General features: G+C 41.2%; 1 protein-coding gene across 6 annotated transcripts in view; it reads right to left on the bottom strand.

Moving 5' to 3' along the window:
- frmpd3 (FERM and PDZ domain containing 3) overlaps positions 1-13820 on the bottom strand; it is a 90695-nt gene that overhangs the window by 32172 nt on the left and 44703 nt on the right. For 3 of the 6 annotated variants that reach the window (XM_085790073.1, XM_085790078.1, XM_085790075.1), the window contains exon 2: positions 12910-13040. The exons of the other annotated variants lie outside the window; for them this stretch is intronic. The gene's annotated coding sequence lies outside the window, so the exon portion shown is untranslated. The remainder of the gene's footprint in view (positions 1-12909; positions 13041-13820) is intronic. 6 annotated transcript variants of the gene reach the window in all.

Here is a 13820-nt window from a genome sequence, read left to right as displayed (position 1 = left end):
GCTCGTGCACACACACACACACGAATGCGCGCACACACACACACACACACACACACACACACACACACACACGTATTACATGTGAAATGACATGTGAAAAGACATTCTGGAGCATGAAATAAGCTCAGGGACAGTGAAGAATAGAGTGGCTGATACTTGTTGCATTAAGCACATGCAGCCGCCACTCCACTCCTTCCTCTTGGAGTAAAATGCTGTAGTGCAGTCTGACTAATGTAACACTTGGCCATACTCTTAATAAAAATAGTGCGAGTGAAGGGCTCTGTAGCTACAGTGATGGGTCATTCATTATTTTGTAATCCTAAGCATGAACTCAATGATGGAATCTAGTGTCTCAGTGAAAAATTGCTTTTCTAGTGATCAGCTGTCAAAACACAGAACAGTTTTTCAAAAGCGTATTTTCCAAAACAGGTAAATAGATTCACAATGCTCCTCCCCCTTCCCCTCTTCTCTTCCATCTATATATCACACCCAAGGATGTGTGATGTGTGTATGGGTGTGTATGTGCGTGATGTGCTCTCGACTGATGAGCTGAGAGGAGGCAGCTTGACGATAAGAAACATATCGGTGCTCAGCACCTGCCTGCCTGCAGTGTTGGGGAGTGGAGAAATACATTTAATTAAACCACTAGTTTAACTACATTCTGCAGTAGCTTGCTGGTATCAGCTACACACATATGTTATGTTATGTTTACCATAATTTATGCAAATACAATATTAGTAGGCCTACATGAACTGAATTTCTATATGACATAAATGTACATAAAATCATATATACTGTATATAAATTATGTATGTAACCTTTTAGAAATTCTATTAAAATGTATGTCTTTCCCAGTTATGTACGTTTATGTCTGTGTGCTAGTATTGGACATATATTATATAAAAACCTACATTGATCCAAAAGTCTGAGATCATGTCCCCAAAAAGCTAAAAACTGATCGATCATTGATAAGACATATAAGCTGTTTATAAACTTGCACATGTAATTGAAATATCATTAACATATATGATTCCAACATCCTACGCTAAATATATATGAAAAAAAATCATCATATTGAGATTTAAAAAAAATATAAGTGGACGTGAATATCTTTCAATTTCGTATATGTTATGAATATCTTCATATATCCAGAAGATGTATGTATACAGTAGTAATAAAGACGGCATAGGGCAACATCACTCTCATTATAGGAACATATATTTTATATACAGTATTACATTTTTTTTCATGGGTCTTCAGCTACTGAATCCCTGCTGACCATCCTCACCAATGTGAAGGTGTATCCAGACAGTACCACACACTTCACCTTAGTGTTGAGCATTTGCAAAAGCCAAAGTTGGCCTTTGCTCAGTGCTCACCGAATCAAAACATAATTTCACCGCTTCTGCATGAATAGTGTGTCTTTTTTTTCTTCATGTCATTATGACCAAGTAGCCAATTTTGCAATACACTAAAGTCAGTATTTGTTATATATTTTAAAACTTTTATTTCACTTGTGCATACTCAATTTCTCAATTTCTAAATAGCTTTAGTTAACCAAATTGGATTTCTCAACTCTGTAGTTCAACTTCTTCCTAAAGTAATTGGTTGTTCACAAAGCTTTCGAAGTTTCCCCAACACTACTGGCCTGCCTCCTGATTGACTGACTACACAGGCTGATTGCATGTGGAGTTTTTTCCGTTGTCACAGCAAAAATCCCAAAACTATAATGAGGAAATAAAGCACAGTGTGCAAACTTTAAAGCTCACTTCTGCCGATGAATACATTTCCTCCCAGTGTGTTGACTGCACAAATTAACAACATCAGACAAATTAAAAATAAAACAGAATTTTCATTTTTTGTTGTTATGACTTCAACATGAGATCAATCCTCAGGAAAGATAAGAAGTTATAGCTTTGAAGAAGAAGCAGGTGCTATAGCCTTGAAAACAAACCCCATAAGCCTCAGTACCTTTGTCGCTGTGCAACAAAAAGCTGCAGTAATTTTGCTGACAGGTTAGCTCCTGTCAGTACAGTTATATTTCTCACAGCTTGTACCTGTGCTATAATGGCTCTGCCATCTCCAATCATGTCTTCCTAAAACATCCAGTCCTATTTATGTGGACACTGTAAATATTTTGTGTCTTTTCTGTAGCCTGACCTTATTACCTTGAACGCTTCATAAGCACATAATCTGTCTTTCCAGCTACTGTTTGTGCTCTGTTTGTTTTGGTGTGTCTGTGGCTCAGTGGAAGGCTAGGAATACAATTCAGTGCACACTATCACAAAACACAGCGCTGTTAATTATCTTCATGCAATCAGAAATCTGTTTGTCCTGAATTCAGAATATAAGGGGAAAAAAACACAAAATGTGGCAACATACCGCAACATAGCGTTGCTCAATAAATCATAGATCTTCTTCACCCAGTCTAGTGTGCAGTGGGTTTTTTTCTATTGATTGTACTCTTACGCCACACTACCAGCACCTCGACTGTCACCTTGCATGGGCATTTTTCTAATTTCAGAATATAAGGCTTACAATGACATTCTGACATTCTGACATGTCAGGCATCGACACTACCACTAACAACAACCACAGTGTCTAATGTTATTAACCTTTATCTGTATTTCATGCTTAACCTCCCATGTTTGCCCCCACAAAACCCCCACACAAGGTAATCTAATTTACCCATCCAATCTTTGACTCCCCTGCAGTCCCATCCTTCCTCTTTCCACATCCAAATACATGTAAACACACATTGTATTGCACTAACCCCTCAGTGCCCCTGTCACAACACCACCAGTTTGCAATCAACTTGGCTTTGGCAAACTTCACACACATGGCTGAGCATAGACTACTATCACACTGTGCAGGGGGAGGAGGAGGAGGAGAGGAGAGGAGAGGAGAGGAGAGGAGAGGAGAGGAGAGGAGAGGAGAGGAGAGAGGAGAGGAGAGGAGAGGAGAGGAGAGGGGAGGAGAGGAGAGGAGAGGAGAGGAGAGGAGAAGACTGTGCAGGAGGAGGAAGAGGAGGAGGAGAGGAGAAGACTGTGCAGGAGGAGGAGGGGGGCTTCAAGGAGAGATGCAGTCAACAGCCACTAAACACTAAACACATGAGGCACAGTTTCAAGCCATCTTCAGGTTCACTCACACGGAGATGTTAAATTAAAATATTTGGTGAGGCATTAGCAGCATCTTATATGACAACCTTTGTTCCTTATTATGACAAAGATGGATACATTTAGTGTCTGTAGAGGTAAAAAAAAAAAAAGAAAGAAAAAAAAACAATATTCCTGAGTTAAAGATAAAAGGTGAAATTACAACAAAGCGACACGTTCACACAAAAGAGACCTATCTTCTTCATCTATGAATAAAACACACTCATATTCTCCTATTCTCCTATTCTGGCCTTCAATATCCTCACACAAATGTTCCCTAGTGCACTGTAGGTGCAGTGCCCCACTCTTTGCGCAATAGAGACAGTTTTATAGATTGATCCCTTCAAATGGTCCTGCAAAAGGTTCAATAAGACAGACCACCCAGAGCATTACCTGCAATCTTGTTGATTATCTCCCCATTCACATCGATTATCATGTGGTTCCCTCCCTCCCTCCTCATACTCAGTTATCACTCTGTGGTTGCTGATACCAAGCTACATTATTGATCACAGCCCATTAACAGGGATAAAAGTGCACGGCTGCAGCCTGATCATCACAACTGATGGCGGTGCCATCATTCACACGTCCACCTACACTTCGCATCTGGAATAAACATCCTTCTGCAGATATGCTGTTACACCAGATTCCTTCCATGAAATGAATTCAGAGGGTTCACTGAAGCATACGTAGAAGATCCAGAGCTGAAGGGTGACTGGGTGCATACAGCACAGTACTAACAAACAAAACAAGAGAGGCAAAAAGGAAGTGGTAGGAGATGCTGTCCTCTGGAAACCTTAATGGTGCTGATTTAACCCCTCTCATAATTTTCACTGGGCTTTGCGATGTGTCATCTTGCATCAACATCTGGGGAGACAAACATTTGTTGGTGAAATGGTCAATATATGGCTGCAGAAGGGCAGTCATGTTGACTGAGCGCTCAGAAATGTATTCCACACAGTTATTTACTCTTTAGAATAATATCTAGGAACAATTTTTCATATATTGAACACCCTGACTAATGCCAGCAAGCGAATTACACATGACAATGAAAACCGCAACAAGAGCTGCATGCAGTCAGGGGTTCTGCTTCAATGCAATAGTCAAGCTCTTTTTGATATGTGCACCACAGCAAGCTACATATTCCTCTCTCCTCTCCTTTGCCCAGGGTGCATTAAATGGATTAAAGCACTAAGAGCAGCCAAGCATATATTTATTTCCTCCACACTGAGGGTGAGAGCAGCAGACTGTAGACAGCATATTATGGAGTGTCACAAAGTCCCTGGACCATCTCTCTGAATCAAAGACACAAGATTAAAATCCTTAGCGCAGATGCAAACTTCTCCATTAAGCTGCTTTGATGCTACAGTGTCTGATTGCTCTTTTCTACTAACATAAGTAGGTGTTATCACAGTCCTATGGGAGAAAAGATACAAGTACAATGTACTTGAATTAGCAAAAATGTTACAAAGGAACTGTTGCTTGGAGTATGTTAAGACAATGTTTCACACTTGATGAAGTAGGATCTCTAATAGCCTGTCATAAGAAGCTATAAGGTACAGTACAAGCTACAGTATGTAAATACACATCGTTACACATCTTAATTTCTAATGCATGCTATTCTGCCATGCTTGTTCTATTCAGGCTGAGAGAGCCCAGCTGTTCTCTCAGTTGGAAATAACAGCTTCGCTCTGAACATTGTCACACTTAAGCTTTTAGTCTGAAACTCACATTAGACTCTGAACACACTCAGTGTTGAGGTAACGGAAATGAACACACAACCATCTCATGTTTCAAATCAGCGCTGACTTCTTTCAAAAGTGAACTGAGGCCACAATTTCTCACTGTCTGTCCTGCTGGCTTCCTTAAACCTAATGAAACATACCAGCAGTGAATGTTATGTTTCATCCACCCAATCTGCATACAAAAAAGGTAATACTGTATGAGTCTCTGAAACCCAGACTATGTACAATAGTTTTTCTTTTGCTCATCTACACAATATTACAGTGTAAGGAGACACAATGACTGTAGTAGATGAAATATCACTGAGGTTTGGTTAAAGTTGGCTAAGAGTTCAAGACAGATCCAGACAGTTTAATATATGATGCCAAATCTTTTCAATGAAAAAATCTCCATATAGATATTTCTTTTTAAAAATATGCACAAACACAAATCCTACTATGGGTATTTCATATGCTGTAAACTTATATCTACATGGCAACATCACTCTTGATATAAGGGCATATACAGTTATATTTAGATTTTGCCCTCTCTAATAATGATTTAAAATAACCTTATACTTATAACCCAGGGATTTATTTAATCCAGTCTGTCATTATTCCAAAACATTTTCTTCTGAAATACCTGTGCAACTTGGTTGTGATTTACATACTCCTCAGGTCAGTGATCACCATAGCAACCTGTGGAGCAAGACGCAAAATATCTTCTCTACAGTGCGGCAGCTGTAAGCCTGAGGGCTGTGGAACGAGGAGAGGTTATGAGTAAGAGGACACACTGTACAAACCCCTGAGACTGCATCTACATGTAGAGCTACATCCACATCATCCTCGTACTCTTTCTGCTCTTTCACAAAACCTGTTTTTATTTATCTGACTGTCTACTATGTCATCGAATACTCTGTTATACGGGTTAATACGTATGCCTTCTATTGTGGCGATCTAGCGAAGCATGTACAAATCTTATGCATTTAGTTGTTTTCAGTACATGCACAAACTGATTTGCATTTATAAGTGTAGCATGCAAGACCCTTACTGCCTCCCCTGGTCTTATCAAACCGACCTTCACAAAGTATCACTTGAGAAATAGGATGAAAACAGGGATTTGTGTGTGTCATACGTGCATTCATGTGTGTATCTTTGCACCTTAGCTTTACTCCTCGCCTTCAGTTTTTTTTTGTATTCTGCTGCAAACTGCCTGTCTCCTATTCATGTTTTGTTTCTCTCCACGTGACACTCATTTCTCTCGATCTCAAGTGTTTATTCGTATGCACATGCAGGCAGGTGTGCGGGCGTGCCAGCCAGCTGCCAGCTTGCTAATTTCCGAGGAGTTACATAAAGCATAGCCTGAAAATGACATTTGGCAGGTCTCAGCACCATGGAAACTGTGGATCAACAGAGCATTGTGATGCTTTTTATCAACCTAATGTTGCTGTGTTTCTATTTTCCAGATTTTTGTAAGATATTGAATTAAGATAAGCTTTAGAGAGCACTGCCATATTGACAGTGATTGCTTTGCTGATGTAAGATTGCAAAATGCTGGTCATGTCAAGACTTAACTTTGTTTTCATAGTTAAATCTCAACTTGTTGCCCTATGGCGGCTAAACAATTAGGACTGCCAGCCATGTTTTTATGGCTTTTAGTCTTGGGATCCAAAAGATGCTGCATGCCAGTTTCAGAGATTACTGGATCAGCAGTCTTCGAGAAGTTTCGGAAAAACAGAACTATATTTTATTCCACACCCTCAAAATTGACTGCACCATGCTTTAGAGATTCGATATAATAGCATTTTAATGACTGGTCTTCAGATGGGAATGCTGTGTATGACTTACATTGTATTCAGTATTTTAGACAGAAACAATTTCTATGTAAGTGTTCTCCTATGTTAAGCCCAGAGAAATCAGACGTCGTTTTGTATTGACAGATCTTTCTGAACTTGGCTCAGTATCATCTTACATATTCATTGTTCGATATATCAGGTAAATCATAAACTTCAGTTCCTATCTCCTATCTCTAGTGCTTAAAGTCAGTCTTGTTAGGTCTGCTTAAGTGTATGAAAAAGTCTGCCACCTTACTTGAAAATATGAAAACGGTAGATATGCACAGTTTGAGCCTTATCACTCATCCTAACAAAAGATGACACTTACGGACTGAGATATTGGATATATCTAAAATCTCCTGAAATGGATGGTATTGTGTGACTGGAATAGTGTTTTTTAAACACTAAAAAGGCAGACAAAAGCAAAGGGAGAGAGCTCGGGGAGGTTGACATATTATACTCTACTGAATATGTATGGAAAATTAAATTTACTCTGCACGCAGCTGTTGAAGAGCTATAAGACTAAAAGTAAAATCAGTTGAGGGAGTGCTTCCCAATGTTAAATGCTGGTGCTTGGGCAGTGCTGTTTTGTCGGCAGTAGATAGTACTATACATCAACAACTATACTGCTTTCTGCCAACTGTAGATGAGCAGACTATCTATTACAATACAGCTCTGTCTAACACCATGGTCAACAGCATCAACATAATTAACAAAATTGATTTAATTTCATGTTATTGATTATTTAGCATTTGGCCCGACAGCATTAAAGGGATGCCGAAAATCAATTTGCTGATGACTGTCACTTAATCATGTTTCCCCATCACTTAGATAAATACGACTGAGGACACAAATTACACCGTTTGAGTGACTGGTGAAACCATTTAAAAAAGTGGGAGAATACAGTGACAGTAATGTAGCACATGCTCGATGCACTTAAATAACACTCAGGGCCGGATTTACTAAAGGTTTGCGTGTATTAAAACGTGTGCAAACGTGATTGCACGCGCAAACACATGTGGAACCTGATCTACTAACCGGACGCACCGAGGATTGCGTCCCTCACACGGGCAGAATAGCACGTGCGATCCATTTAGCGTGTTTGCCTTGATGAATATGTAAATATGGGCGTTTCAGCCAGAACGTGCAAAATACTGGGAGGAGTAGATGCAAATCGATTTATTTAGCGCGTGCAATGTGATTTACCAAACCAGGAAGAGATTGCGGTGGCTGTTTTTGCGTCTTTATTCACCACGTCTGAAAACCATGTACTAACTGATACAACTTTGCCAAAACGTATGCGTTTATTGATTTGATACCTGTCAGAGCCCCATGATCTTACATCTCTGCATTTCCTCACGTCTGGGTCATTCTGTAACAGTTTTTCAGCCGTGTTAAAAGTCTTTTACGCGCCGTTACGCACGGGGCACGTCTGTCCTGCAGTGCGCTCCTCTCCTCTCCTCTCCTTTCATCTCCTCTCACCTGGCTGCTCAGCTCCGACTCTCGGTCCCGGTCCCGGACTGAGACACGTCACCACTGCCTTCACCCGTCTTTGATCCCTCTGGTCCGTGGTCAGAGCGTTTAGATCCGTGTGTCCCACCTGAGCTCTCTATTAATCCACTGGATCATGGGCGGCACACACACACACACACACATATTCTAGGTGTGTGATTGTCGCTGCAGCTGCTGCCTGTTCGTCACTATATGACGAGTTGGGCCCTGTAGCGATTTGTGTTTATTTATCTAAACAGAGCGCGAGAGAGATGAACACACGTGCTGTCACTGTATGCATCGGATCAAATGTCATTCTGTCCCTTCGTCCGTCCAGCTCTCTGTCCACTCTCTCCATGGCGGAAACGATTACACGCGCAAAACCCTCATTTACATATTGCGGTTTGCACGTGTTTTCATTTAGCGGGTTACTCTTAGTAGATCACCTGTTTTGCGTGCACTAACCAAACTCGCAATATTATAGCGGGCGCAAACAATATAGCGCCCGCTATCTGAGATCTTAGTAAATCCGGCCCTCAATGTATTACTTCATCGTTGAGTCTGGATTTTGTTTTTTAGGATGTACGTATACGAAATGACACTAAAACCATCCCAAACAAGCATCAGATACACAGAGCAGTCTGCCTTCTTTCACTCTGACATCCTGTCTTAGTGAATACTTGGCCTCTGGATACGGATTCTACTTTGACAATGACGTAACCAACTCTCTCTGAGATGGAAGGGGCTACAGCACTTTGTTCTTGGCCTCATTGACATAAAAGGGGGGTGAAAAAAAAGTATTCAAGATGTGACAAAATTAACAACAGAGTGGTAGCAAGAGGACGGAAATTACATAAACACTTATGCTTTGCATTAACCACCCCCTGTAAAGAGCAAGCACTTGTCAAACTGCATTTCTGCTAATCCATTACCACAATGCCTTTAAGCCTTTTACGTATATTTCTGTATCAGTCATTTCTTGAGTGGACAAACCATGGACGTCTTGGTGAAAGTCTCAGAATACATAATGACTTCATTAGAGGTCCTCTCTGTGATTAATTGGAGTACTGTGTCATCCAATGTGACAGAGCCGCTCACTGCCAGACTGTGTTGTGACAGCAGACGAGTACCATGTTGATGAGGCTGGAGATGATCACACACACACACACACTGATGTACACTTGTAAGACACACACACACATGAGTAAGCAGTGTCATCACACACATCCTGTCTGATCTAATGAGCATGAGGTTCCCATTGAGATTGGAGGGGGAAAAAAAAGGGATTTCCCAGTAAGACCTGGCATCAACTCAAATAATCCAGTCAACTTTTCACAGCAAAAAGAAAAAAGAAAAAGAAAAGGGATGGTCTACCTGTGAATGTCTGATTGTAATTTCACAGTTTTGCCAGCAGTGATTAGCAACAGTGCTCTCTGCCTCAATATTTACCCACAGCTCTTGATATCAACATGCTGGCACGAGCTCAACTGTGTTAGTGCCCCAAAAGAAGTTGGTATCTCTCTGAGCAAGAGAAGAAAGACATCGGAGGGGGCCACAGCTTCTCAGCTCAAGAGGCCTGAGATAAGAAAATCCAATGTGTTTGATGGTTGCTGTTAGCTCACCATCACAGAGCAGCGGCGAAAAATAGCAAAAAAAAAAACAAAAAAAAAACCTTGTATCTACTGTATACAGCAAACTGGGGGGGAAGGAGAAGTAGAGATAGAGCCGCTGTAGAAAGCAAGAGTAAATGTCAAGATGCAGAGGACAGGGATGAAGCAAACATGGGTCATGGTGTCTAGATAAGAGGAATATAGCAGACGCGGAGGATCAGTCTGCAGGTTTTGAACTGGTAAATGCTCCCCAGTAGGAAATCTAGCCTGGCCTTTGATGGGTTCCTCTGACTGATGTTGGCTCTAACGACTTTGAGCAGGGCGTCTGGAGTCGGAGCAATGAGGGGAATGCGCCGAGGGCTCGGCAGCAGAGCTCGATTCGTCAGACACAGAGAAGATCTCCACGGTGCAGAAGTCAAATGGCAGACTGTTATTCAATCAATTTGATCAATATAACCATCGGATCAGGTCACGTCTCAGTTGGTAACATAACAAAAGAGTATAAGAGACATCTTAACCAGCGGGTAGTGCCATTTGAGGCCGAGACTTCAGTGTTAAATGGCTTCACTGTGTTAAACTACATCTGTCTTTGATGAAACCCTCAGGAGAAGATTTGATACAGACTACAGCATCGGAGAAAGTCTCTACCCCCGCCACTGGCTGCTTCAAACAGTTCAGCGTGTTCATGGTCATGGTTAGCTGCTGTTACTGTAGTTTCTCATATTGCTGAATCTTAGAGGGATTGTTGCGGGTAAATCCCACATTTATCCCAGAATCAGCAACAGCCTATGAATCATTTAGTAAGAAATGAGACGCAGAAAGTGAGAGGTATGAGTCCGATAAATTCCAGCTTAGTCACATTTGCATATTATTAAGTGTCTTCAAAGTGCGTCTGATGATGTAACAGTGGCTTATCTGCACCCCAGGCTTAATCACTACCTGATCTGTCAGTCTGAGCTATTCCCCTCCACTGGTTTATGTTCACATGCAGTCAGAAATAATAAAAGGTCGGGCAACAGATCACACAAGTGTCCTCCAGCAAAATCATCATTATGCAGACCACACACATAGAAATACAGGTAAAAAACAAACTCCCCTGCTCTTTGTCTGATAGCAACACCTTCCATATGCTTGAGTAGCTGTTTTTATCCCTGCTGGCAGATCATAGAGTTTTTTTTTTTTATTATTCCTCTTCTTCCCCCCCCCCCCCCCCCCCCCCCCCCCCCCCTGCATCTATGTTGTCTGTCCCAGCACACCAGGTCCCCACTCAGCACAGCTCAAATCTCTCTGAAGTGGTGAAGGGCTCTGGCTTCTCTCTTCAAGGTAATGCTGAGATATTTGGGAATGGCATTTTATTTGTTTGCTACAACAATGTGTGCAACTCTGAAGTGAGGCAGAAAATACCTCAGATTTCCTTTGCATTTAAATGGAACATTTTAGCCATGCTGGCATACAGGTGGCTCAGAGCCTATCAGTCTATCCACAGATTTGTTCCAGACTAAAATACCAACAACTGGATCATCACAAAGTTCTTTCTGTTTTGTCCAAACACCTGCAAAACTAATTCCCATCAGCTGCAGTTTGTGTGTGATGCTAATCCACAATTGTTAACATGTAAAAACCATAAGCATGGCGGGCATGATACAGTAGCATCATCATTGTGAGCATGTTGGCATGCTGCTATTAGCATTTAGCTGAAGCCCACATGACACAGTGATGTCAGAATGCTTGAATCCACTGTCGTGACAACTGATATGAATTCGGCAGCAGAGAAAATTACATTTTTACAAATAAATCCTGCCGCGTTGCACTGGGAAAGCAAATTTTGTGATTTTTGACAAATCCTGAGAGTAAGTTTACAAACTTAACATCTCCCCTAAGATGTTGTTAATATCAACTCAGCATGCTCCCCACGGCCAGCTGAAAAATGTTAGACACACATCAGGCCTTTTCACTTCAGCCTCCTCTGACACGGACACATATTAATTTGTTGAAAAAGCAAGGTGATAAAACATGTGGCAGTGATTCAGCAGCACAGAGGAGGTTCTAACAAGCGCAAGTGGCCACCTCTCTGAGACAATAAGTGGGCTCGTGAGTTGATTATAATCCCAAAGCGCTGAGGGGATAAACAACATGTTTTTGATGTTTGAGAACATTGTGTTTCATATGCTAATTAAGCGAAGCTTCCAATTGTTGAGAATTCCTTTTTTGTGCGATGCAGTGTTTGTTACACAGTGTGTTAATAATGCAACAAAGAATAAATGTTTCCAAAACTGAAAGACGGGAATAATCATAATTGCATATTAATTGTGCACACAGTTCTTTTCGACACAATTGCGTCTGACTGCAGCAAATGTGATTACGGTACTGACTGCAGTCATTTTCCCTGCAGCGTTATTAAACTCCCTCACACACATCCTGTTATGGCAATAGCCACTGGCTGATGTACCTGGCTCTAACAGAGAACCCACCACTCTGCATCAGCTTTCTGCTCACTGGCATGGAATCAATGCAGAATTGCAGATGTGAGCAAAAAGCTGCAGAGGACACACACACAATCTACTGCTGCGTGTGTGATCGCACCTTCACTGCAATATCATGACAGTGGAGGGTGCCCACCAGAACGCAATTCATAACCCATTCATCACCCGTAACCCTCGGACAGGATATACAGTAAGTCACATTTCATGGTGGTAAAGAGAGGTTAGAGGGTACAGCAGTGGGAAAAAATATACATGACTTGTTTTAAATAGCTTATTAAAGCAGAATGATCAGTCAGTGAGAAAGAGGTTATGCATTTGAGGGAACTTCAACTCTATAGCTTTTGCCTATGGCACACATTGATAAAGGATTTAGCATTTAATCCTTTTAAGATTAGGTTCAATATGCTTTTGTTAGATCAAACTGAAAGGGAAGGAGTTTGAGAGCTTTATTCATATGATTAATGTTCTGTCTAATAGTGCGTTTAGCTTTGAACTGGGTTTAGCTTCACAACTACGTAAACAATCTCTCAGTGTGATATTAACACAGAGATCCTGTGGGATCCAGATACAGCTGTGGTTCATAAAAAGGCAGAGGGAGAAGATGGAGGTGTACTTACGATCTCTGAATGCAGACTGGTGGACAAGGAAGTTCTTCCTCTAAGCAGGGATCTCCCACAAGCATTCACACACACTCACACAGACGCATGCACACACACTCTCTCAAGCGGCTGGACGGTGGTGTGAGTACCTGTTGAGAGACACAAAAACACAAATGAAGTTAATGCTTGTCACACTGACTGATTCACCGGCCATCTGTGACAGAACTCAACACAGCAGGCTATTGAAGCAGCGATGGACAGAAGTCTGTTAATGACTGTGTAATGATGTCGTTTAAAGCAGCTGAAAGGTGGGCAGCACACAAGTTTATGCTATGAGACAGTGGTAACAACATGACAGTGTGATGTTCTGGTTTCTGATGATGTGAATTTGAAATAAAACATGGAAATGGACAGGTGATGGTTAGAAAGCCCAGTGCGAGTGCGACAACAACTGTTTCTTTCATCCATGTTACTGCCGAGCTGAAAATGATTTCATTTGTCATTGTCGTACAGCAGCACCACAGAGAACAGCTGGCAAGTGGAAATAATCAGAAAATGGAAAAGAAGTGTATAATGTAAAACACATTAAGCTCTCATCTAAATGACTCAGCTGTTTTGCAGAAATTCTAATTCAAATTGTGCTACCTCTGTTCATATTGGCACATTTGAATACCACTCTCAATCTGACTGCTAATGACTTGCAAACCCAGCGCTGTATTTTCTAATTTATAAAACTAGACCGTAAATGATGTTTGACTAGACACGCCACTTTTTGTTTTGTAAGTTCTGTTGAAACTGGATAAAATTCTAATGAACTAATTAACAAATCATACATGTGCACCCTGTCTAATGACTCTGCCTTCTCTGCCTCTGACTATGTGTTGTTGTTATACATAGGTTTGCTCTAATTACAGATGAGATCACAGGCA

Source organism: Trachurus japonicus, chromosome 10 (assembly GCF_045865225.1).
Source record: "Trachurus japonicus isolate A0001 chromosome 10, Traja_1.0".
Taxonomy (NCBI): domain Eukaryota; kingdom Metazoa; phylum Chordata; class Actinopteri; order Carangiformes; family Carangidae; genus Trachurus; species Trachurus japonicus.
The sequence above is the reverse complement of the archived record's forward strand: the minus strand, read 5'-3'. Positions and strand labels throughout refer to the sequence as shown.